The sequence below is a fragment of the Tursiops truncatus genome, chromosome 17 (assembly GCF_011762595.2).
Source record: "Tursiops truncatus isolate mTurTru1 chromosome 17, mTurTru1.mat.Y, whole genome shotgun sequence".
In the NCBI taxonomy this organism is placed as follows: Eukaryota; Metazoa; Chordata; class Mammalia; order Artiodactyla; family Delphinidae; genus Tursiops; species Tursiops truncatus.
Genome location: NC_047050.1, coordinates 67,806,646 through 67,830,109, shown reverse-complemented (window position 1 = coordinate 67,830,109; position 23,464 = coordinate 67,806,646). Strand labels below are relative to the sequence as shown.

Sequence of the window (23,464 nt, the reverse complement as noted above, 5' to 3'; positions counted from 1 at the left end):
TTTCAGTTCTCAGCTTAGATAACACCTCCTTGGGGAAGTCTTTCTTATACCCATCACTTTCCATCCCCTGCTGAATTAATTAAATACCCTTTCCTGTGATTGCCCAGCACCTGTACTCACCCCTGTTGTAATACTTTTTGTTACTCCATTGTAATTGCATGTCAGCCCGTAATTGCCCCCACTAATCGATGAGAGCCCTTTGTGGCTGGGATGGTTTAATTCCTGGAATTATTCCCATGGCCACATGCTTGGTACATCGTAGGTGCTCAGTAGATAGTTCTTGAATGAATGAGTGTCCTCACTTGATAGCAGCGGCTGCAGGAGCTCAGAGAGGTTCAGTGACTTGACCAAAGTCACACAGCTCTGGGAGACCGAGATGGGACTAGAGCCCATGCTATGAGTCTAAAAAGGAGACAAGATCAGATCCAGTTTCTGGAGTCATGGTCCTGGTTCTCTCTGCCCATATAGAGGAAGTGAAACAAAGTCACCCCTGTTTTGAGATGAACACTTTCCTTCTAGGGGAGACATACTCTATCTCCTGGGTTTGTCTCTAAGTGATGCAAAGACCAGCTTACTCTTCATGTTTAAAAGAACTCTTCATGTTCTTAAAATAAAACCAAACAAAGAGTTTTGGGGGCTTCCCTGGTGGCACAGTGGTTAAGAATCCGCCTGCCAATGCAGGGGACACGGGTTCCAGCCCTGGTCCGAGAAGATCCCACATGCCGTGGAGCAACTAAGCCCGTGCGCCACAACTACTGAACCTGTGCTCTAGAGCCCGTGAGCCACAAGTACTGAACCCACGTGCCACCCCCGCACATCTAGAGCCCGTGCTTCGCAACAAGAGAAGCCACTGCAATGAGAAGCCCGCGCACCGCAATGAAGAGTAGCCCCCGCTCACCGCAACCAGAGAAAAGCCCGTGTGCAGCAACAAAGACCCAATGCAGCCATAAAAATAAAATAAAGTAAAAATAGTTCCTTAAAAAAAAAAAAGTTTTGTGAGAGTGACTTAGTATGTTTTTTTCCAATTTCTGGGACTTTCAGCCAGGACCCTAAAATTTTTCCCAAGTAGACAGCTTGTCCTGTTTTCTGTTTTGTAAATCTGGTCAAAGAATCAGAAAGAAAGAAAAAGAAGTCCTTTATGTAGCTGCGAGACATAGCGAGTGGAGTCAGAACTGTCATCATGTCTCTGGGCATCTGTGTGCGCGTGTGTGTTGTGTGGTACGTGCACGCGCATACACGCAGAGTATGGAGCGTGTGCACACATCTGAGGTCTTAGCTTGTGAGTATGTTTAAATGGTTCTTAAATGAAATCCCCTTTTTCTTTGGCCACTGGGCAGTTTTGTGATTTTTCTTTAAGAGAGAATTTTAAACCACACTCAGGCAACAGCGGAAAGAAAACCTGTCCTGGTGAACAAGAGGATTGCTGGCCAAGTAGCAGGAGTGGTTGACGTGATCGGCTGATAATGTTCTCCCACGACACTTAGGAAGGGCCCCCAAACCTTTTGTGAATAAAGTGAGGCTGGTTAAGTGGCTTCCGGTAGTCTCAGCCCCCGGTGAAAAGCAAAGAGAAAACACCAAGGCAGCTGAAGATTTAATCAAAATTAAGGCCAGAAGAGGGCATTCTTCCAGGCAATAATAAGAGCGTCTAGACACTGCAGACCTTGCTCCTATCTTCACACTAAATGCTGGTGAATCGGTTCGAATGGGATATTGTTTAACTGTGGTTTTATGGAGACTCCCTTTGATTCATAAGTATTTGTCACTGTAAGAGATTTTGAGGGTGACAAGGATGGTGTAATATACATGTTTGTTTTCCTTTCTCTGCGGTGTAGAAATCTAAAGCAGGAAGCGATTCAGGGGTAGAATGACTAAGACCAGTTCAAACTCAAGTTGAGCTGAGTGTTTTGCTGAGACTAAGACTTGCTGAGGTACCCCAGGGTTCCAGCATCCTTTATCTTAGAATTCTGAGTCTGAAAGGACAGCCAGGCCCCACCTTCTATGTCCCTGGGACAATGCAGTCCAGCCAAACTGTGCCTTCGTCGGAGGAGTTTGATTTGGGTTTGCTCTTTACTTGCTGTGCAACCTTCAGCAAGTTACTTAACATCTCTGAATCTCCATTTCCTTTTTTTTTTTTTTTGAATCTTCATTTCTTTATTTGTAGTACACAAGACTATTTTGAACATTAAATGAGAAAAACGTTTGTGAAACATGCTCTGTAAACTATAATGGTTGGGAGAAATGTTATTTGGATTGAAATGCTATTGGATAGAAATGCTATACTGGGTTGTTATTCCTGGTACAGGAAAAAACAACAGTGGTTAGGATTTACTGGAGGCTTTCTTGTGTGCTGGAATCTTGTGACTTGCTTAATCCTTGCTATAACTCTGTTTTACAGGAGAAGAAACTGAGGCCTGGAGTTTGAGTAATTCGTTCAAGGTTACCAAGTTGGTAAGTAACAGAGCTGGATTTGACCACCCGGCTTCAGAACTAAGAGCTTCATTTGAATTACCTTAAGCTTCGCAACAGCCCTAGAAAGTTGAGGTTCAAAGAAGAGAAGTAACCTTGCCCAAGTTCATGCCACTGGTAACGAACGGGTCGTCTTAGTCTGTTCAAGCTGCTGTAACAGAGTACCATAGACTGGGTGGTATATATACAACGGAAATTGAATTCTCACAGTTCTGGAGGCTGGGAAATCCAAGATCAAGGTGCTGGCACATTCGGTGTCTGGTGAGGCCCACTTCCTGGTTCTTTGTGTTATAACTTCACATGGTGAAAGGGGCAAGAGAGCTTTCTGAGGTCTCTTTTATAAGGGTGCTAATCCCATCCATGAGGGCTGCATCCTCATGACCTAATTAATCACTTCCCAAAGGCCCCACCTCCAGATACCATCACATGGGGGGTTGGTTCCAACATATGAATATTGGCGGGGGGACACGGACACAAACAGTACACTGCAGGGGTCGATTCAGTATTCCCGTGCAGCAGTCTGGCTCGAGAATTACTGCTCTTAACCACTGTAAACTTGCTGCTCTTGTAAAGCCCCTCACGGAAAACCAGTTCTGTGAGCCTGGGTGCCCTCTACCCCCGAAAGGGCACTTCCCTTTTCTGCCCTTTCCCTACGCTTCCTGGTACCCTCACTCCCCTCCATTTGACTGTCCATCTCTGGAGAGGTTTAGCCATAGAACGAAGACAGAACTGGCAGAATGTTATCCAGCAGTCTCTCCTGCATGCCTTTAACTTTTATTTTAGTTGAGGTATGACTTACGGACTGCATAATGCACATCTTTTTTAAAAAATTTAATTTTATATTGGAGTATAGTTGATTAACAATGATGTGTTGGGAAGAGATATGGGAACATATGTATATGTATAACTGATTCACTTTGTTATAAAGCAGAAACTAACACACCATTGTAAAGCAATTATACCCCAATAAAGATGTTAAAAAAAAAAAAAGAAAAAGAACATTAAAACCTTCAAATGGAAAAAAAAAACAATGATGTGTTAGTTACAGGTGTACAGCAGAATGATTCAGTCATACCCATAGAATGCACACATCTTAATCATATATCTTGATGAATTTTTAACATGTTACACTCATCGAGCCGCCACTCAGATCAGGATACATGGTATTCCCGTCACATAAGTTCCCTCATGCCCCTTTGCTGTTAGTACTGCCCCTGGAGATAGCCACTATTCTGACTTATAGAAGTCAGATCATGTCTGTCATAGCATAGGTTCCTGCTTCTATCCTATCCAGATCCATATATACTTGCTCCACAGAAACAAAATAGAGGGCTTCCCTGGTGACGCAGTAGTTAAGAATCTGCCTGCCAATGCGGGGACACAGGTTCAAGCCCTGGTCCTGGAAGATCCCACATGCTGCGGAGCAACTAAGCCCTTGCAGCATAGCTACTGAGTTTATGCTCTAGAGCCCACGAGCCACAACTACTGAGCCCGCGTGCCTAGAGCCCATGCTCTGCAACAAGAGAAGCCACAGCAATGAGAAGCCTGCGCACTGCAACGAAGAGTAGCCCCCACTCGCTGCAACTAGAGAAAGCCTGCGCATAGCAATGAAGATCCAACACAGCCAAAAATAAAATAAATAAAACAAACAAACAAAAACAAAATAGAGGTAAAAATCACACTTTAAATAGCGTGGGTGACCCTGTCTTTCCACCAAGCAGGCACGTCTCTTGGAGTGAGCTGAATGGGAGACACAGATCTGCTGTTCCTTCTGTTGGTCTTTGTTCCGATGGCTTTTTAGGGGGTGAGCATCTTGTGCTATCGGGTGTGTTTCTCATATTTATAGATTTTAATTATCATACAACGTGGGCCCCCAAATCCAAGCCGGCTATTTCTTCTTGTGCTCAACCTAAGAAACGCAATCCAGTGCTGAAGAAAAAACTGGCTGTGTTGCACTTAATGAGAGATGGTTTGTCCGTCTCCGTGATGAGCCTTTATTATGGGATTATCAAGAGGAATTCCGATGCCCTTCCACTTTCAATATTACAAGTAGACTTTAGAGGCTAACCCTTGAGTAAGAGGCAGTTGTAATGTGGACAGAACTCCAGCATGGGTAATTGGGTGTGTTAGACTTGGTGACCTGGAACACTTCTGGCAACATGGTGGACTGACTTGTGTGACTCCTTCCTGATAGGAACACAGAGTTGACTGAAGTACAACAACTGTATCTAGGGGAGCTCATCAGAAAGGGAAGTCTACAAGTGTCAAAAATGAAGAGAGATGTCTAAGCCAAATGGGTATGTGAGCTGAAAGCCTGACAGCTTATGGGGCTTCTGCACCCAGATGGAGGCTGTAGAGTCTGGGAGTTAAGGTTTTAAGACCACAGTGGGTCTAGAAATGAGCCCTGGGTCCAAGGTGGACTTGAGTGCCCAGGAGCGTTAAACATTACACGTCTTCATGAAAAGGGGCTAGAAAAACTCCACTGTCTGGAGAAACAGAGAGGAAGCTTGTTTTGAGTGGAAAAAAGTCACCAGCAAGAAATGAAAAACCTGGGGCTGTACCGTATGTGGTTGTGGAATCTATATTGTTATTGTCATGAGATATGAGAACTCCTCAAGCTGAGAAATTAACATAAAAACTGGCTGCCTACTGTGGGAATCCCTAACACAAACACAGAATCACTCCACGAGGATACTTCAACAACCCAGACCTAACAGGACTCCTACAGAAAGAACCCTGGGATGAGTTCACAATTAAATCATATGGACTTCTCAGGAAATGAATGACTTTGAGTTGAAAGCAATAGAACCATCTAAAAGAGACTATAAGATAGTGTACATATATATATATATTTTAAAGTATCATGTTTTCATTTTAACTATTATTTTTTAAAATTTATTTATTTTTGGCTACGTTCAGTCTTCGTTGCTGAGCACAGCCTTTCTCTAGTTGTGGCGATGAGGCGCTACTCTTCGTTGTGGTGCACGGGCTTCTCATTTTGGTGGCTTCTCGTTGCAGAGCATGGGCTCTAGGTGCACGGGCTTCAGTTGTTGTGGCATGCAGGCTCAGTAGTTGTGGCTCGCGGGCTCTAGAGTGCAGGCTCAGTAGTTGTGGCACACGGGCTTAGTTGCTCTGTGGCATGTGGGATCTTCCCAGACCAGGGATCAAACCTGTGTCCCCTGCATTGGCAGGCAGATTCTTAACCACTGTGCCACCAGGGAAGTCCCAAGCCAGTATATTTTCAAATGATTAAAGACTAAAGGTGATTCAAAAATGTAATGAAAGACAGAAAAAGAATAGGTTGATTTGAAAAGCTGCCACATGGAAATGAAAAGTAGTCATTGAAATTAAAATCTAACAAAAGGGTTAGCTGACAGACTAGACATAGTGAAAGAGATAATTAGTGAACTGGAAGACAATAATAAAGTTTACGTTTGTTAAGTCCTTAATATGTGCCAGACACTGTTCTGTGTCCTTGCATTAACTCATTTAATCTTCAGAACAAAATTATAAGGAAGGCATTATCATTATCATCTGTATTTTATAGATGAAGAAACTAAAGTGTAGTAGTTCAAGCCACTTGCCCAAAGTCACAGAGCTGGTAATGATGGAGCTGGGATTTGACCCCCGGTTGCCTAGTGTAGCCTAGAGTCTGTGTTTGCAATTACTACACTGTAGAAAATCATCAAGAATAAGCACTAAGTGATAAAGAGATAGGAATATGGTAGAGAGGCATGGAGGAGAGAAGGAGAGGGTACTACTTAGGTCTCAGCACAGGGACTAGGGGAGAGGCATCATTAGAAGACAGAATAATTAGCTGTCCCTTCAGATCTCCTCCAGTCCTTAGGTTCCAAGAACTTGTGCCCCTGTTGAGGGCAGAAATATTCAAAGAAGGGTAGCAGAGCCTCAGTTTCCACGATAGTATGAATTGATGGGCTGATGTTTGACAAAGGTCTCTCTGGGGGAAAGAAAAGAAGCCCTGACTGTAGCATTTACCAATGTCTATGGTATAAATACTTCCACCACGACCAAGTTCAAGCTACCGACATAATGTCAGCGAACATGGCCTTGGGAAGAGATGTGCGTAGTTGGCTCTTTTGAGCCAGTCTGAGCCAGCTCAGCAAACCAGGGGGTCTGACGTTCATTCTTTTTTAAGCTCTGATCTCTCGGTTGTGCATCCAAGGGGCAGAATTTTCAGGAAGTAGTAGTATCATGTGTAATATCTCAGGGGCAGGAAGAGACAGTGGGACAAGAGTGGAGCTCTGCCCCCACTTTCTTCCCTTGAATTTAAGAAACAAGAAAACATTTTGTGAATGTGTGTGGAGAGACTGGTATCCTTATGACACTGTTGGTGAGAATGAAAGTGAGTCCAAGCTCTTTGAAGACCATTCAGCACCATCTGCCAACATTTTAAGTGCAAGTACTCTTTGACCCCGCAATTCCACTTCAAGGGTTTTATCTTATAAATCTCATCTTTCCTGTAGTTACACATACGTGTGAAGATGTGTGTAATGTATGTTCATTGCAGCATTGTTTGAAATAGCAAGACCCTGGAAGCAACTGAAATAAATGTATGTCAGGAGAGGATTGATTGAAGGGATTATGGTATATCCTTACAGGAGAATACTGGGCCACTGTTTAAAATAGTAGGTCTTATATACCAAGAAGGAATCATCTCCAGGATGCATTCTTTTTTTTAATATATGTAAATTTATTTATTTTAATTTTGGCTGCGTTAGGTCTTCGTTGCTGTGCGTGGGCTTTCTCTAGTTGTAGCGAGCAGGGGCTACTCTTCCTTGTGGTGCGTGGGCTTCTCATTGTGGTGGCTTCTCTTGTTGCGGAGCATAGCTCTAGGTGCTCAGGCTCAGTAGTTGTGGCGTATGGGCTTAGTTGCTCCGCGGCATGTGGGATCTTCCCGGACCAGGGATGGAACCCGTGTCCCCTGCACTGGCAGACGGATTCTTAATCACAGCACCACCAGGGAAGTCCCCATTCTTTTTTTTTTTAATTGAGATGTTCTTTATAGTTGACATATAACACTATATTAGCTTCAGGTGTACAACATAATGATTCCCTATTTGGATATAATGTGAAATGATCACCACAGTAAGTCTAGTTAATATGCATCACCATATATAGTTACAACAGTTTTTCTTCTTGTGCTGAGGACTTTGCAGATCTACTCTCTTAGCAACTTTCAAATATGGACTGTAGTATTATTAACTATAGTCACCACACTGGACTTACATCCCCATGATTTATGTACTTTAGAACTGGAAATTTGTACATTTGACCCCCTTTACCCATATTTCCAACTCCCCAACCCCCAATTCTGGCAACCAGCAATCTGTTCTCTGCATCTATGATTAGGGATTTTTTTGTTTGTTTGTTTTTTAGAGTCCACATGTAAGTGAGATAATACGGTATTTGTCTCTCTCTGACTTATGTCACTTAGCGTAATGCCTTCAGGGTCCATCCATGTTGTGGCAAATGGCAAGATTTCCTTCTTTTTTATTGCTGAGTAATAGTTCATTATATACATATATACAATAGATCACATTTTCTTTATCCATTTATTCCAGGACGCATTCTTTTTTATTATTAATTTATTTATTTTTGGCTGTGTTGGGTCTTTGTTGTGGTGTGAAGACTTCTCGTTGTCGTGGCTTCTCTTGTGGCAGAGCACGCACGGGCTCTAGGTACACGGGCTTTAGTAGTTGTGGCACATGGCTTCAGTAGTTGTGGCTCGCGGGCTCTAGAGTGCAGCCTCAGTAGTTGTGGCGTGTGGGCTTTGTTGCTCCGTGGCATGTGGGATCTTCCTGGCCCAGGGCTCGAACCCATGTCCCCTGCACTGGCAGGCAGATTCTTAACCACTGTGCCACCAGGGAAGCCCCCCTGTTTAACTTTTGAGGAAAAGCTGAGGCAATGGTGGGTCTCGGGTGGATGGAGGATATCTTACTGTATATCCTTTTTTTTTTTTTTTTTTGGGTTCGCGGGCCTCTCACCGTTGTGGCCTCTCCCGTTGCGGAGCACAGGCTCTGGACGCGCAGGCTCAGCGGCCATGGCTCACAGGCCCAGCCGCTCTGCGGCATGCGGGATCTTCCCGGACCGGGGCAGGAACCCGTGTCCCCTGCATTGGCAGGCGGACTCTCAACCACTGCGCCACCAGGGAAGCCCTGTATATCCTTTTTTTAAAAAAAATTTTTACGGAATTCCCTGGCGGTCCAGTGGTTAGGACTCTGCACTTTTACCACCAAGGGCACAGGTTTGATCCCTGGCCAGGGAACTAAGATCCCACACACCGCACAGAGCAACAACAACAAAAATTGTTTTTTTTTTTTTTTAGGCATAAGCATATGATATTTTTATTGTTAAAAACAAACTAATTAACAAAAACTTCACTTTGGGAGCTTTCAACCCAAACCCCTCTTATTTTTAGGAGAGATTGGCAGGTCTCCATGGGGTTGCTGATCCCCAGCATTTATTGAGCACATGCCAAGTACCAGGCACTTGCCCGTGTTGTCATACGCTGTGGGTCTCTCCATTGTCTGACTCTTCCTGGACTCTAGTAGTGGCCTGGTCAGTGTGTGATAAACAGTAATCCCATTTTCAGGAAGAGGGGAGGTAAAGTCTTTGTGGGAAGTCATGTGGCACGCAAGGAGAAGAAGTGGAATTCAACAGCAATCTTAAAAGTGCTTTGTGAACAGAGGGAACCAAGCCGCTTCTTAGCAATCCCAGTTATCCGCAAGGCATCTCAAGCCTCTCTCCCTCCTGCCATTAATCCCCGGAATCTCTCTTGAGACCACATGAAAGTGTTCTATCAGTGTTAATTTTTCCAGCTCTAAGATTCTTTGCTCTGGAAAGTTGGAGCTGTGTTTCTGGACCAAATGAATCGCTGATGTGTTTAGAAACCACAAAGGCAAGGAGAATTTGTCCTGTGCTGTCCTCCTTTTCTGACTTATTTTATCTTCACAACTCTCCTGTTGAGTTCACATCATCAAAGATCTAAGAGACACTGGCTCTGTTCACTTAAAAAGAGCGACCTTCAGGGCCTTTCTTAGCAAAATAGATGTTCCCAGAGGTGCTTTCATTGTTGCCCTTGTTGTTTTCAGCAATCAGCCACATTTCTAGCCCATCATGATACGTTTTATGGAACCAGAGGCTTGCTTTCTCTCTCTCTCTCTCTCTCTCTCTCTCTCTCATCATTTGGTAATAAATTCAGTAAATAGGTTATACGTCTTGAGAGGGCTGTTGTGATGTTTTTGTTTTTATTTATTTATTTAATTTATTTATTTTTGGCTGCATTGAGTCTTCGCTGCTGAGCACGGGTTTTTCTCTAGTTGTGGCGAGCGGGGGCTACTCTTCGTTGTGGAGCACAGGCTCTAGAGCGCAGCCTCAGTAGTTGTGGTGCACGGGACTAGTTGCTCCGCGGCATGTGGGATCCTCCCAGACCAGGGCTCGAACCCATGTTCCCTGCATTGGCAGGCAGGTCCTCAACCACTGCGCCACCAGGGAAGCCCCTGTTGTGATGTTTTTGTGATTTGATCAACAGTAATCCAAACGGGCAGAAAAACTGGAGTGAAAACTTAAGTTCATGGAATCAAAATCACAAAACCTGACCTGAATATTATTTAAGAGTGTAACATCATCTGTAACATTGGGATGAAATTCTTGCAAGGGAGGGCTGTTTGACCCTGCTCTCGACTGTTGCTGTTTTGTGGGCTCATCCAGAGAGCCCCCTTTAGTGCTTTAAGTATCATTGGCCATCCTGCAGTGTGGGATGTCATGGTTTTGGTTTACTGTGAGATGACTGTGTATCAACAGTGTTGACTTCCCCTAACAGTAATTCTATCTTCACTGCCTGAATGAAGGTACAGAGGACGTTGAATTGATATTTCTTGCATGAGGCCTGCCCTGACTCCTCCCTGTGTTCCCACTGCGCTGAGCATTGCTTTCTGTAGTATTTAGTTCAAGCAATTATCTCATTGGCTTTATTTTTTTAATGCCCTTTTGTTGCTATTATTGTTTACTTATTTATGTGTTGGCCGCACCGCGCAGCATGCGGAACTTCCCCGACCAGGGATCGAACCCATGCGCCTGCAGTGGAAGCGCGGAGTCTTAACCACTGGACCGCCAGGGAAGCTCTGTTGGCTTTAAATAATTGTAGTTGTTTGTAGCTGTCTCCACCTCAGACCAGGTGCCAGGAAAGATGGCCTGGATCCTCTCGCTTCATCTGCTTATAACCAGCATGCAGCTTATGTCACGGCACTCCACATTTCATGAGTTAGGATTCTTTTGACCTCGTAACAGAGCCCCACCTTGAACTGGCTTCCACAGAAAGGGGATTTGCTGGTTTATGTAGCTGCAAAGTCCAGGGAGGAACTGAAGGTATGGAGGCTTAGACAGTGTTGCTAAGGCTTACACAGGTTTTCTCCATCTCTCAGCGCTGCCTACTATTTCTTTTTGGATTGCGGCGGCAAGATATCTGTCAGCAGTTCTAGCAGCAGGGAAGAAAAGGCCACTTACCCAACAGTTCAACAAAAGTCTTAATATCTCTGATTGGTCTTCCCTGATTGGTGCCCGTTCCTAGCCAATCCCTGTGGCCGGGTGAATGAGATGCTCTGACTGGCCGCCTTGGATTAAATGTCCGCCCCTTGAAGAAGCTGGGGTCGGGTCTGCACCTCCCAGAGCCCAAGAACCGAGAATGAGGGAAGGCAGATGTTCCCTGAGAAAATCTGGGAACCATTTGTGAACGGGGGTTAGGCAAAAGCAAGGATGTCCAATATAGTAGGTTTTTAATCAGTGTTTACCCAGTGAATGAATTAACAGATGAATGAGCAAACAAGAGCTGCTGCTGATTCTGTGAGCTGTTTATACGATACCCGGAGTGGGGTTTTAACAGATGGAGCCTTTGCAGAGAGGAGGATAAAAGAGAGCCTTGAAATCAAGTCATGTAAGGATGACATTAAAGTAGCTGAGATACTTAACAAGAAATAGGAGACATATGATGGCTGTTTCCGAATGTCTGAAGGGTGTTCATGGGGACGAAACATTTGCTGGGTTCCTACTTTGTGTCATCGGTTCTAGGCTAGAGGCTTTAATCGCCATCACCTTACTTTTATTTTCATGTTATTTTTACTAGACCACCCATTTATGTTCCTTATAGAAAATCCAAAATGCACAAAAAAAGAGAAAAATAAAAGTCCTTCCATGATCTAACTACCTAGGGCTAATTGCTATTAATATTTTGGTGTATATTCTCTCAGTGTTTTCTCCCTGTTTTACAGATGCATTTAAAAATTCTTATCTAATCTTGGTAGTTGTGTTTGTCAGAGAGAAACTGGCTCAGAGAGTTTAGGAACTTGCCTGAGGCCCCAGGAGTAGGCACTAGAATTCTAGGACCAGAATTTGGTCCACACCTGTCAGCCCCAGAAGCCCTCTCTCATTCCCTGGTCTTTGATTTACCTGTTGCATAACCAGCAGTCTGTGTCCTAACTAACAGGGTTTTACTACAGTTCTATTCAAAAATCTTGATTTCATCGCTCTTTGCTTATCCACACATTCATCTTTATTCAGATACTCAGGAAATATTTCATTGGGTGTTTTGTGGGTGCTGGGGGTAGCCCAGTGAATGAAGCGAGGCTGCTGCCCCTCTTGGAGCTGACAGTTGAGCCGAGTTCTGCATCACTGTAAATGGTTGAATCAACAGCCTCTAGGGATGTGCAGATCTGGGATACTGCCAATTGCACAAGTCTCACACCTCTTTGAGGAAGCAGCCAGCAAAGCCAAAAGGAAGCACCATAGCCAGAAAGCTGGACAACCTAGTTTTACATGTGCCTTCTGCCCAAGACCCCTCTCCTAAAGGGAGTGGGTTTGTGTCGAAGGATGGGAGGCTCAGGGTGTGCGTTACCAGTCCCAAGGCTGGCTCTGCTGAGTGATCTGGGCTGTGGCCCACCATCATGTACATATGATGACTCTACCTTCTGAACTCTGGATCAGAACCCATGGTATGAAGCAGGGTTAGCTGAATGGAAGGAGGGAAATACACATTTCCTGAATATGGCCTCTACCTTGAGTGCTTTCACGTGGCCCTTCTTGTGCAGGAAGATGCGTCTTCTTATTCTCATTTTACAGGGGAGGAAGCTGAAGTTCATTTGGAGTTTTGACTTGAGCTCAGGCCTGTCTGATGGCTCCAAATGCTACGAGCTTCCTCTTCAGGCTCTTCTGATAGAGGCACATCTGGGGAGTGGGGCTCTGGAAGGTTCTGAAGCCCCAGGTGCTTTGGTTTCATTCCATTCACTTATTTTAAAAAGTATTTATTGGGCTTCCCTGGTGGCGCAGTGGTTGAGAATCTGCCTGCCAATGCAGGGGACACGGGTTCGAGCCCTGGTCTGGGAGGATCCCACGTGCCGTGGAACAACTAGGCCCGTGAGCCACAACTACTGAGCCTGCGCGTCTGGAGCCTGTGCTCCGCAACAAGAGAGGCCGCGATACTGAGAGGCCCGCGCACCGCGATGAAGAGGGGCCCCCGCTCGCCGCAACTAGAGAAAGCCCTCGCACAGAAACGAAGACCCAACACAGCAAAAATAAATAAATTAATTAGTAAACTCTTACCCCCAACATCTTAAAAAAAAAAAGTATTTATTGAGGACCAGGGTCCAGGAACTCTGTCAGGCGCTGGGATGTGGGATGACCAAGACCAGTGAGGGCTCGTGCTCCTAGGGAATTTGAAGTCTGAGTTAAGTCACTGGAACAGCGATGATGCTTCTGCACAATTCTTTGTTCAGTGATTCATTCAGCCTTGCAAGAGGGTGTATTAGGCTGCTTTGAGTTGCAAGGGACAGAAAACCCAGTTCAAATTGGACAATTGATAGAAGCAGTTGAATGGTTCACATAACCAAGAAATGGAGAGGTAATGTAGGTTTCAGGCACACTTTGGTCAGGGCTCCAGCTTCCTCTTTTTGTGATTCTCTTGGCTCTGAACTTATGTCTGTTGGCTCTGTTCTCTGGTGACTCCCTTCATAATAGTGAGAGGGCTGCCAGCAGGGCTTCTGTATTGCTCGGCACCAGGAGACACCACGTAGAATACACGTGCTCGAAGAAGTACAGGGGAGAGCTCTCCATTGTGGTGGCCGGGCTGCTGGTACCTCTCAGAACGCATGCTTGCTTGTTTATATCCAGGGAAGAAAGAGCTACCATCTCTCCCCAGAGCCACTGAACAAAATTTCTGAGCTTCCCTCGGATTGGATCGTCTCAGGACGCGCTCTATCTCTCAACCAATCACGGTGGCAGAGGAAATGGGATAACACTGATTGGCTTAGACCATTCCGGACCCACCCCTGGAATTGGAGATGAGGTCTGAATGAATGAGGGGGTGCTGCTTGGTGGGAGAGGAATGGAACAGATGTTAAAGAAGCAATTGCTCTCTCTAAGGGGCAGCGTTTAGGATCTGGGTATCGAAAGATGAGTAAGGCATTGTCCCTTCTCTTGAAAAGCTCCCATTCTAGTGAGCTTCCTGAGAGCTTGGCAGTGATCAGGGGAAAGAGTGTTTACATTGTTGAAGGCTTGGCACATTACATGTTTTCTCAGTTCTTATAATGTTCTTGTCAGGCAGGTATTTCCATTTTACAGGTGAACAAACAAGTTCAGAGAGGTTAAGTGGCTTGCTGGTAATTGCACACCTAGGAGAGGAAAGCAAGCTGTTTTGAGCCTGTGGAGCCCACATTTCTTCCTCTCCTTTTTGTGATTTAGTGAAAATAGATTAACAAAGACCCTGCAAAGCTTCGTCCAATGACTCCTTCACAATAAGCAGGGCCTTGGGAGTAGGTATTGCTTTTCATTTCAGGCTTTGATTAGAGGGATCCTGCCTGCTTTTTTTCTTTAACTAAGTCTAAATGGGGAGGAAAACCCCTCTCCCCGGTCCAGATAAGCAACAGATAATTGAATGAGCTTCTGAGGAAAGCAGAACCATTGTTAGCTCACGGTGCATCAGGAGAGATGGTTGCATTCAGATAATTTTACAAAAATGATTTCTCTCTCCTTTTGACTTTGCTGCCTGAGGCTTCCATTTGGTATAAAAATAATAGAGTAACTATTATGTAATCGTATACAATGCTTCCTCCCCCTGGGCCCCAAGTTAACGCGAGTGTTCACAGCACAGAATACATTTTTTGGTAAAGAGTTTATGTAAAGCCAGAGTGATTCCTAAATTAAACGGCCCAAACAAGGGCAAACGAGTTGGATTTTTAGTTTTCTGCAGACTCTGCAGAGCCTTAGCATGCAGCAGAGCAGGAGATGATTTTGCTCGTGTGCTGGTGGCAAAGTGTCCGTGTTCATACTGTTGCCTGCACCCAGCGTGCGTATCTTGTGCTTTGCTGCCAGGTGAGAGGCCCTTGTTTTGTTCATAGATCTCCTGATCTCACTTCCACCCCAGCAGATGTAATTTCATCCTGAGAGAAAGGAACCAAAAGTGGGAAATCAAAATGATGGTTGGTAAACACTTGACCCATAAGGTTTTCAACTTAGATGCTGTACTTTTTGAGTTTCTGCATCTGCTTTTCACTTCTTTTTACGTAATTAGTGATGATAATGAATTTACCTATTTATCCACATTTCTCTTCAGTTGGCTACTATGTTTTGGGTCGTGGGGATCGAGAATTAACAAACTCATAGTCTCAGTTACTAATAGTTTTGGTGGCTCTCCTTTGACCAGATGTCCTCCCAATCTGTCTCCACTAGTATAATTTTTTGGCTCTGATTGACTATGGGCCTGGCAAACTTGTGAAAGTAAAGAGGAAACAAGGTCTGGGGGTAAACTCCATAGGCCTCAGTGTCAGGTAAAGACCAGAAAAACATGGTTGCTGGGCTCATCTAGTTGACCCTGGACGGTGCCCACCGTAGTTGTCGTTAGGGTTAATATTTAGGGGCTATTTGTTGCCACTCATAACCTCACTGACCCAAATGATACGAACACCACTGTTATAAAGGTGGTTGGATTTATGGAACCTGGGAGCAGACCAGCTGGTGTGTGTACACAGGGACATATGTGTCTGTATAGATGTGAAACTTGCTGCCTCTATGATGGTGGTTCTCGAACTTGTCTGCACATTAGAATCACCTGGGGAGCTTTCAAAATTCTAAAGCCAGGGCAACAGGCTAGATGCATTAATTCACTGACTCCGGGGCTGGGACACAAGCACTGGTAGTGTCTAAGCTCTCCAGGTGATTCCAATGTGCCGAGGAGTAAAGGAACCACTGGTGTATGAGAATTATAATAATAACATCATTATCATCATTTGAAGATGAGTAGGGATAATGGTTATGACAGGGGTACTAGCCACCATTATCATTTACCAACTGCTGCCTATAAGCTAGGCAGTGTCCTGGGTGTCTAACAAACAGGATCACATCCAGTCCGTACGGCAGCCCTGCAAGACAGCATTATAGGTGGTTGGATAAAGAAAGCAGGGGGTCATGTCTTTGAAACTGATGTCAGCTACAGAGTTGCTTAATCCAGAGTGTCAGGTAAAGTCTACAAAGATGGAGTTGTTGGGTTCCTTGTGTTGATCCTAGAGTGACCAGTGTGGTCATCATTGGGGTTGAGATTTAGGGCTTGTTTGTTACCACAGAGTAACCTGGACCATCCTGACAGATGCAGCCATCCTTTTAATAACCACAGTGGACTCAGGAGTCGATATGCAGAAGCATATTTTGCAAAATTATAAATTGAGGGGGAGTTTATCTTGGCTTGTGGCTTGGAAAGAGAAATGAGTGTAGTAAACCAGGCTATTAATCTTGGGTTGGTTGATTCGTCCATCAAAATCAATTCAAGGAATCAGGTGAAATAAATTAATAAAACATTACCTTGTATTTCTGTAGCTCTTTTCTCAATGGAGGACATGGTGCTATGCAAACCTCATACCATTGCTAGTCTTTTTGAAACATCTTAGGAGGACCGTCAGGTTAAGTAGGGCTGTGTGTTACTGAAAAAGGTAAAAACAGGAAGTAATTCACGTTGAATTCCTTATCCAATGTCCATAGAGATGCCTGACCGGAGTCTTGGTGGGTAGTTTGGATGGGAAGTATGGGAGTGGTGGGAAGGGTGTTTGTAATAGAGGGAACAGCATGGGCAAAGACACAACAGCAGGAATAGTATTTATAGGAACTCTGTGAATAGTTCAGTATTACCACCAAGAACGATACCATTCCTCACTTAAAGGTGATTGGGAAGTCCCATGAAATCTGCATTTCCACTTGTTTCTTTTTTTTTTTAATCTTTATTTTATTTTTGGCTGTGTTGGGTCTTTGTTGCTGCATGTGGGCTTTCCTCTGGTTGCGGCAAGTGGGGGCTACTCTTCGTTGCGGTGCACAGGCTTCTCATGCGGTGGCTTCTCTTGTTGCGGAGCACGGGCTCTAGGTGCGCGGGCCTCTGTAGTCGTGGCTCGCGGGCTCTAGAGCGCAGGCTCAGTAGTTGTGGTGCACGGGCTTTGTTGCTCCGCGGCATGTGGGATCTTCCTGGCCCAGGGCTCGAACCCGTGTCCCCTGCCTTGGCAGGCGGATTCTTAACCACTGCACCACTTGGGAAGCCCCACTTGTTTCTTTATCCGTCCATACATGTCTCCTAACTTTTTTTTTTTTTCTACCTTGGAAGAGATTTGTGAGTAATGAAGGGCCAAATAAGGGTAATGTTTTAATTGACCTTGTTTACCCTGGAAGATCACACCAGATACCACACTGAATGTTACACACTGCTTATTAGTAGAGATTTTTTTGCAGGACTCTGTTGACGCCTCAGTGATCCAGACTAACCTTTGGAAACGAACTCAGCAGTTCTCTGACAGTGTAGATGGGAACCCATGTGATCCTCACTCTGGGCCCAGAGTCCAGGCCTGGGGGGCTTTGCTCCTGTGGGCCCCCTCTGGACCTGTCTTGGGCACCTCCACTTTCTAAAGAGCAAAATGTTAGATAAAGGTCAATTCCAAGGTTCTTTCCATGTCTAAAATTAGGCGATTCATTCAAAAACTCTGATGCAGGCACTCATTAATACAAGTGACCTATTAAATAAAAATGTTAAATAAAATGCTGAAATGGATGCCACAGACATTTCTCCAAATCTGTGGGTTCAGACAAGACCAGAGCTGGGGCATGGCAGCATTCCGCTCTCTTCTTCTGTGCATTGAAACTGAGGAGGGATGCTCTCTCTTTAAACCTGTCTTCTAACATGAAATCAGCACCAGGATTTTAGAGAGGAAGCTAGCTAAACCAGTTAAGCTTCTTCTTAACTTGGGCCATATTGGTTCTCTCTTGGAAAGGTTTCCTCTTTTCTTTTTCTTTTCTTTTCTTTTTAACCTTATGCAATATCTTTTCTTCTGTAGCCCCCAAATTCGAAACTGTGAGAATCTAAACTCTTCCCAGGCTCTTAGCTCCTGTTTGACTTATCCCCATTGTACTGTCTAAAGCTCTGTATTTCAACTCTTGGGTCACACAGCTAATGACCTTATTATTTTGGCTACTTTGGGGAGGGCTTCAATCTCACCTTCTTAAGCTGCTTATCCAATTCCCTGGTTCCAGGGCTGTGGCCATATTAGGGCTTCAGAGTAGGGTAAAGGCCCTAGGCCTGGGTTAACTCAGCCTGGACGCATGCCATCTCTTTGACAAGCTGCAGCGGTTTGAGTGCGTGCCTTGTACCAGGCATGGTGCCCGGCTCTGTGCTAGCACTGGGATACAGCGATGACAAAACAGGATGACTTCTGCCCTGCTGGAGCTCACAGTGTTCAGGGAAGTACACAAATCACCATACAATTACAATTATGTTATATGCTGGAAACAAGAAACACGGGTCGGTCCCAAGAACTCTCCCAGCTGGGGATCTGACCTGCTTCGCTCAAAGTTCAAAGGCATGGCCGTGATGAACAGCTCAAGCGAGCGGTTGGAGGCTGGAGGCATTCAGAGTAGCATGTGATCCCAAAGGCAAGACAGGACCAGGTGAAGGGTTCAAGATTAAGTCCACAAACAGCACTAGGGGCCCAGTGATTTGGTAAAGTTCAGGACAAGGCTGGACATCTCCTCCCTGCCCCCTCCCCTTGGACTCCCCCAAACCAAAAGGAATGATTCCTTCCCTTTAATTTTCCAGGCCATTTGTCTGTATCAGTTTCTTTGGCAGTTGTGTGTTGCTTTGTATTGTAATAAGGTAGTGTGTCTTTCATCCCCTGGAAGGGAAGGCTGTTTCCTGTACTCTGTGTGTTCCCCCCAGTGTGTGACCCTGGATGGAATTTTCGGTCAGTTGGTTCATGAAAGACCTGTGGTTTACCAGTTAACTGTAGTATGTGGGCCTCATTCTTCTTGCATCCACAACAGCAGCTCAAGAGAAGGCTCAGGACTGATGAGAACAGTAACAGGTAACACCCCAAGGGCCTCTTAGTGCTCAAATTCACCAAAGCTTCCGTTGATTGAGGCAGTTAATGGGGAACTTCTATCAACCTGGGAATAGTTTAATAGATATTCGCTTGTAATTAAAAGTTCAAAATAAATTGGCTTTTCTTTTCTGCATCAGATTACCTACTTTTCCTTCTGCCCCTGTGATTCTGTTTCCATTCACAGAGTAACTAACCGCCCAGAGCCTTCTATCCCCTATGGCCCCGGCCCTTCCTCGTGCCCTCCTTCAGGTCCACTCCCATTTCCCGTGGCTACTTCCATTTCTCTTTCACTTTTCTCCTCTCTACATGCTTCTCTGTTCGAATGCTATCTTTTTGAACAAATAAAATTGTTCAGAACATTGAAGGAAAGTAAAATTCTTTCATCCCTGCTCTCATTGTGTTGTCAATTGAGTTTTAACGTCTCTGATCCCATTTGCCATTTCCCCATAAGGGTAGATATTTTATATGAATGACATTCTGTTTTATGTATATACTTTTGTACTTTGCTCTTTTAACTTAATATTCACAAATTTTCAATCAGCAAATGTTAATTGAGCTCCTACTATGTGCCAGGCATCACTCTAGTGGCTGAGGATAGACAGATTGGTGAACCAACCGGACCTACATCCCTGTTCTCCTGGTGCTTCTGCTTATTTCATATTCACAATAAACATAATAGAAATTCTGTTAGGAGGTGATCACTGTTACAGAAAAAAAAAAAACACAGGCTTAAAGGAGGTTGGGATTATTAATTCATAAAATATTTTATCATGTTGCTGTCATCTTTCTATGTACCTAGGGGTTGCTTATTATCCTTGATGTTGATGGATTATAATTTATTTAGAACCTTAGGAATATAAACTTTAAATCTGGAGAGGGCTTATGAGTCATTGAGAGCAGACCCTTCATTTTCGAAGTGAGGAAACAGATCCAGAGAAAAGAAATGATTTGCTCAAAATTATATGGCCCCTAAGTGGCAAAGCAGGAGCTTTTAAATTTTAATTAAATTGGTTTTCATTAATTCTAAAGACAGTTCTTTCAAACCCAACTGTGCTGTTTCCCTATCGTGGGAAATTTCATTTGTTTCTGGTTTTTATTATACGTAATGCTAATATGGGCGGCTTTATGCAAATACTGTCTTAATGAAAGTAGCAAGTTAATTAATAATAACAATAATAACAAATAATAGAAGAGACTGCTATTTATTGAGCACTTACCTTTGCCAGGCAGTGCGCTAAGTGCTTTACATGAAATAATTCTGAAAGTGAATACCATTACTTTCCTATTTAAAAAAAATAATTAATTTATTTCTTTTTGGCTGCGTTGGGTCTTCGTTTCTGCGCGCGGGCTTTCTCTAGTGGCGAGCTGTGGCTACTCTTCGTTGCAGTGCGTGGGCTTCTCATTGCAGTGGCTTCTCTTGTTGCGGAGCACGGGCTCTAGGCGCGTGGGCTTCAGTAGTTGTGGCACGTGGGCTCAATAGTTGTGGCTTGTGGGCTCTAGAGTGCAGCCTCAGTAGTTGTGGAGCACGGGCTTAGCTGTTCCGCGGCATGTGAGATCTTCCCCGGCCAGGGATGGAACCCGTGTCCCCTGCATTGGCGGGAGGATTCTTAAACACTGCGCCACCAGGGAAGTCCCTACTTTCCTATTTTTTTTTTACAGATGAGAGAATTAAGGGATTCAGACTCTGAGTCCAGAGTCTGAGCTCTCAGCCACTGTGATATACAGCCTTCCGAGTCTGAATACTAAAACCGCAAATTTCAAAACCCAAGATAGTCTGTAATGTACATTTTTTAAAACCATTTAAGAGTTTATTTGGGCTTATTTGCTCCGCGTGTGCCTATTTTATAGATGACTAGTCTAGTGTTTTAGAAGGAGCTTTGACATTAAGTGGTTTAATTAATGTTTGTAGAAAGAAAGGAGGGGTGGGAAGCAAGGAAGTTTGAGTGACTCATGAATATAAACGGCTCTAGGACCTGGGGTCTAATCCTGGCTCCATCTCTTAGTAGCTTTGTGACCTCTAGCAAAATACTTAAAAACTTTTTGTACCTTACCTGAATTTTGTTACCTGGAAACTGGGAGCGATAAAATCTTTCTCATGATGTCATTATAAGGATTGAATTATAAAATGAGTGGAAATCATTTTGTTCCAAACCAGCCAAAATGAAACCATTGATCAGAGGTGTTGGCGGTAATAGTTCGTTCTGTCATCATTATATTTCAAACCAAATTCCCTTCTCTTTTCTCTAACCATGGTATTTCTGGAAAACACACACAAAATCTTTTTTTTTTAAATTGAAGTATAGTTGATTTACAATGTTGTGTTAGTTTCAGGTGTACAGCACAGTGATTCAGTTATATGTGTGTATTGTTTTTTAGATTCTTTTCCATTGTAGGTTATTACAAGATAGTGAATATACTTCCTTGTGCTATAAGTAGGTCCTTGTTGTTTATACATTTTATCTATAGTAGTGTTTATCTGTTAATCCCAAGCTCCTAATTTATCCCCCTACGCCCCCTTCCCTTTTTGTAACTGTAAGTTCAGACAAAATCTTTGTTATTTTTATTTATTTATTTTTTAAGATTTATTTTTATTTATTTAGTTTGGCTGCCCTGGTCTTAATTGCGGCACGCAGGATCTTCGTTGCGACATGCAGGATCTTTTTTTTTTTCTTTTTTAGTTGCGGCATGCGGAGTCTTAGTTGTGTCATGCGGACTCTTAGTTGAGGCATGCATGCGGGATCTAGTTCTCCGACCAGGGATCGAACCTGGGCCCCCTGCATTGGGAGTGTGGAGTCTTACCCACTGGACCACCAGGGAAGTCCCACAAAATCTTTTTTAAATGGCATCGATAAATTAGTGACCGATGACACAATTAGGGATTCTGTTTCTTTACAGATAGTTTCCCTCTGCCTCCGATGGGGTACCATATAAGGTGGTGGAATAGCAGATTAACCTCTATTTGGGTTTCTGGGTCGCAGGGTGGTGAGGCCCAGGAATGGAAAGGCCCACCCAGCCCTTCCTCTCCCTTCCCTCCCTGCGGCACCATCTCTGATTTTATATCATCTCAGCCCCACCTTCAGTGACCCCCTCCTGTGCCTGTGCATCTTGACAAGGTGGCCCACCTGCAGTGGGGGTGGGCAGGTGGTCCAGGCAGCGGGCGCCCTGGCACACTGACGGGTCCTGCTGGAGTGGGGTCTGCTGTGCCAGGTGGGCAGAGGGAGGCCTTTTCTCGTGGAGGGTGTGACTGTCAGAGCTGAAAATGCCAAGTGGCTCCCGACCCACACAGGGGGCTGAGAGAGCTGTTTGTGGAAAAGGGCAGCACATCTTTGCGTGCCCTCTTAGACTTTTCTGCAGCCACCTCTGCTTTAAACGGGGCAGTGGGCTTTGGCCTGTGGACTGCTTACAACAGCAGTAAACTCCGTGGACCAGCCCATCCCTCTTGGGAAAAACTTGGCCTCTAAACAGGGCTTGGGAAGGAGAAGTGAAGACGTACAGAAAGTCTTTCTTTTCCTCTTTTTACGTTAAAGTCTTGGCAAGAAAACATGTTCTTTATTTCTGTCGCCTGTATCAGCAGCAGATTCCCGAATTGAACTCCTAGGCATCATCCTGGCTTTGTCATACTTCACCGTTTCCGGCTGCAGACAATTTTGCTTCTCTAGTTGACGGGGACTCTAATAACTCCAGGTGGTGAATGGGCGGCGGGGAGTACAGTTCTGTAGAAATACAGCTCTAAAGCAATACAAACACAGAGGGAAAAAATGGGAAGCTTGTCAAGAAGGAAGTGCTGTATTACAACATGTTACCTTTATTGACATTGAAGAGACCTCCCCTTTAGCTTAACACTAGGAGACTTGTTAAATACTTTGTGGTGTAGCTGCATGGTCCAGTGCATACGTATTATAGAGCCTTTAACAACAAGGTGCTGAAGTACCTTTGTTAAGGAAAGGTGACTAAGATAAATCTTGAGATGAACACAGCAGATGATAATTCAGAATATGAACCATTTTTATAAAAATATATGCATTATCTTTATATGGGTATAGACACAGAAAAAAACATTTGGAAGTGTATCCACATGGTATGGGAGGTTGGATCATGGGTGTTTATATTTTCTTCCTTTTGCTCATCTGTATTTTCCAATTTTTTTCTGCAATCAACATGTATTATTCATATAATCAGAGTGAAAGAAAGGTAGAGGGGGCCAGGAACCTCTCTTTTTACCCAAACTTTTACCCAAAAAAATCATTCCATGTATTTATTGAGGGTCTCTTAGGAGCTGGGTGGGCACAGTGACAGGTGTCGGAGTGGGCAGGGTAGCCCTGGCCTCTGTCTTCACTGAGCCGACATTGTGTTGAGAGTCTTTTCTTACTTAAAGTGTTTTTTTTTTTTTTTTTTTTTGGGGTACGTGGGCCTCTCACTGTTGTGGCCTCTCCTGTTGCGGAGCACAGGCTCCGGACGCGCAGGCTCAGCGGCCATGGCTCACGGGCCCAGCCGCTCCGTGGCATGTGGGATCCTCCCGGAACGGGGCACGAACCCGTGTCCCCCGCATCGGCAGGCGGACTCTCAACCACTGCGCCACCAGG

General features: G+C 44.5%; 1 protein-coding gene across 3 annotated transcripts in view; it reads left to right on the top strand.

Moving 5' to 3' along the window:
- Positions 1 to 23,464, top strand: part of CYRIB (CYFIP related Rac1 interactor B) — a 153,789-nt gene that overhangs the window by 36,271 nt on the left and 94,054 nt on the right. For all 3 annotated transcript variants that reach the window (XM_073794759.1, XM_033843106.2, XM_033843109.2), the window contains exon 2: positions 2,396 to 2,448. The gene's annotated coding sequence lies outside the window, so the exon portion shown is untranslated. The remainder of the gene's footprint in view (positions 1 to 2,395; positions 2,449 to 23,464) is intronic.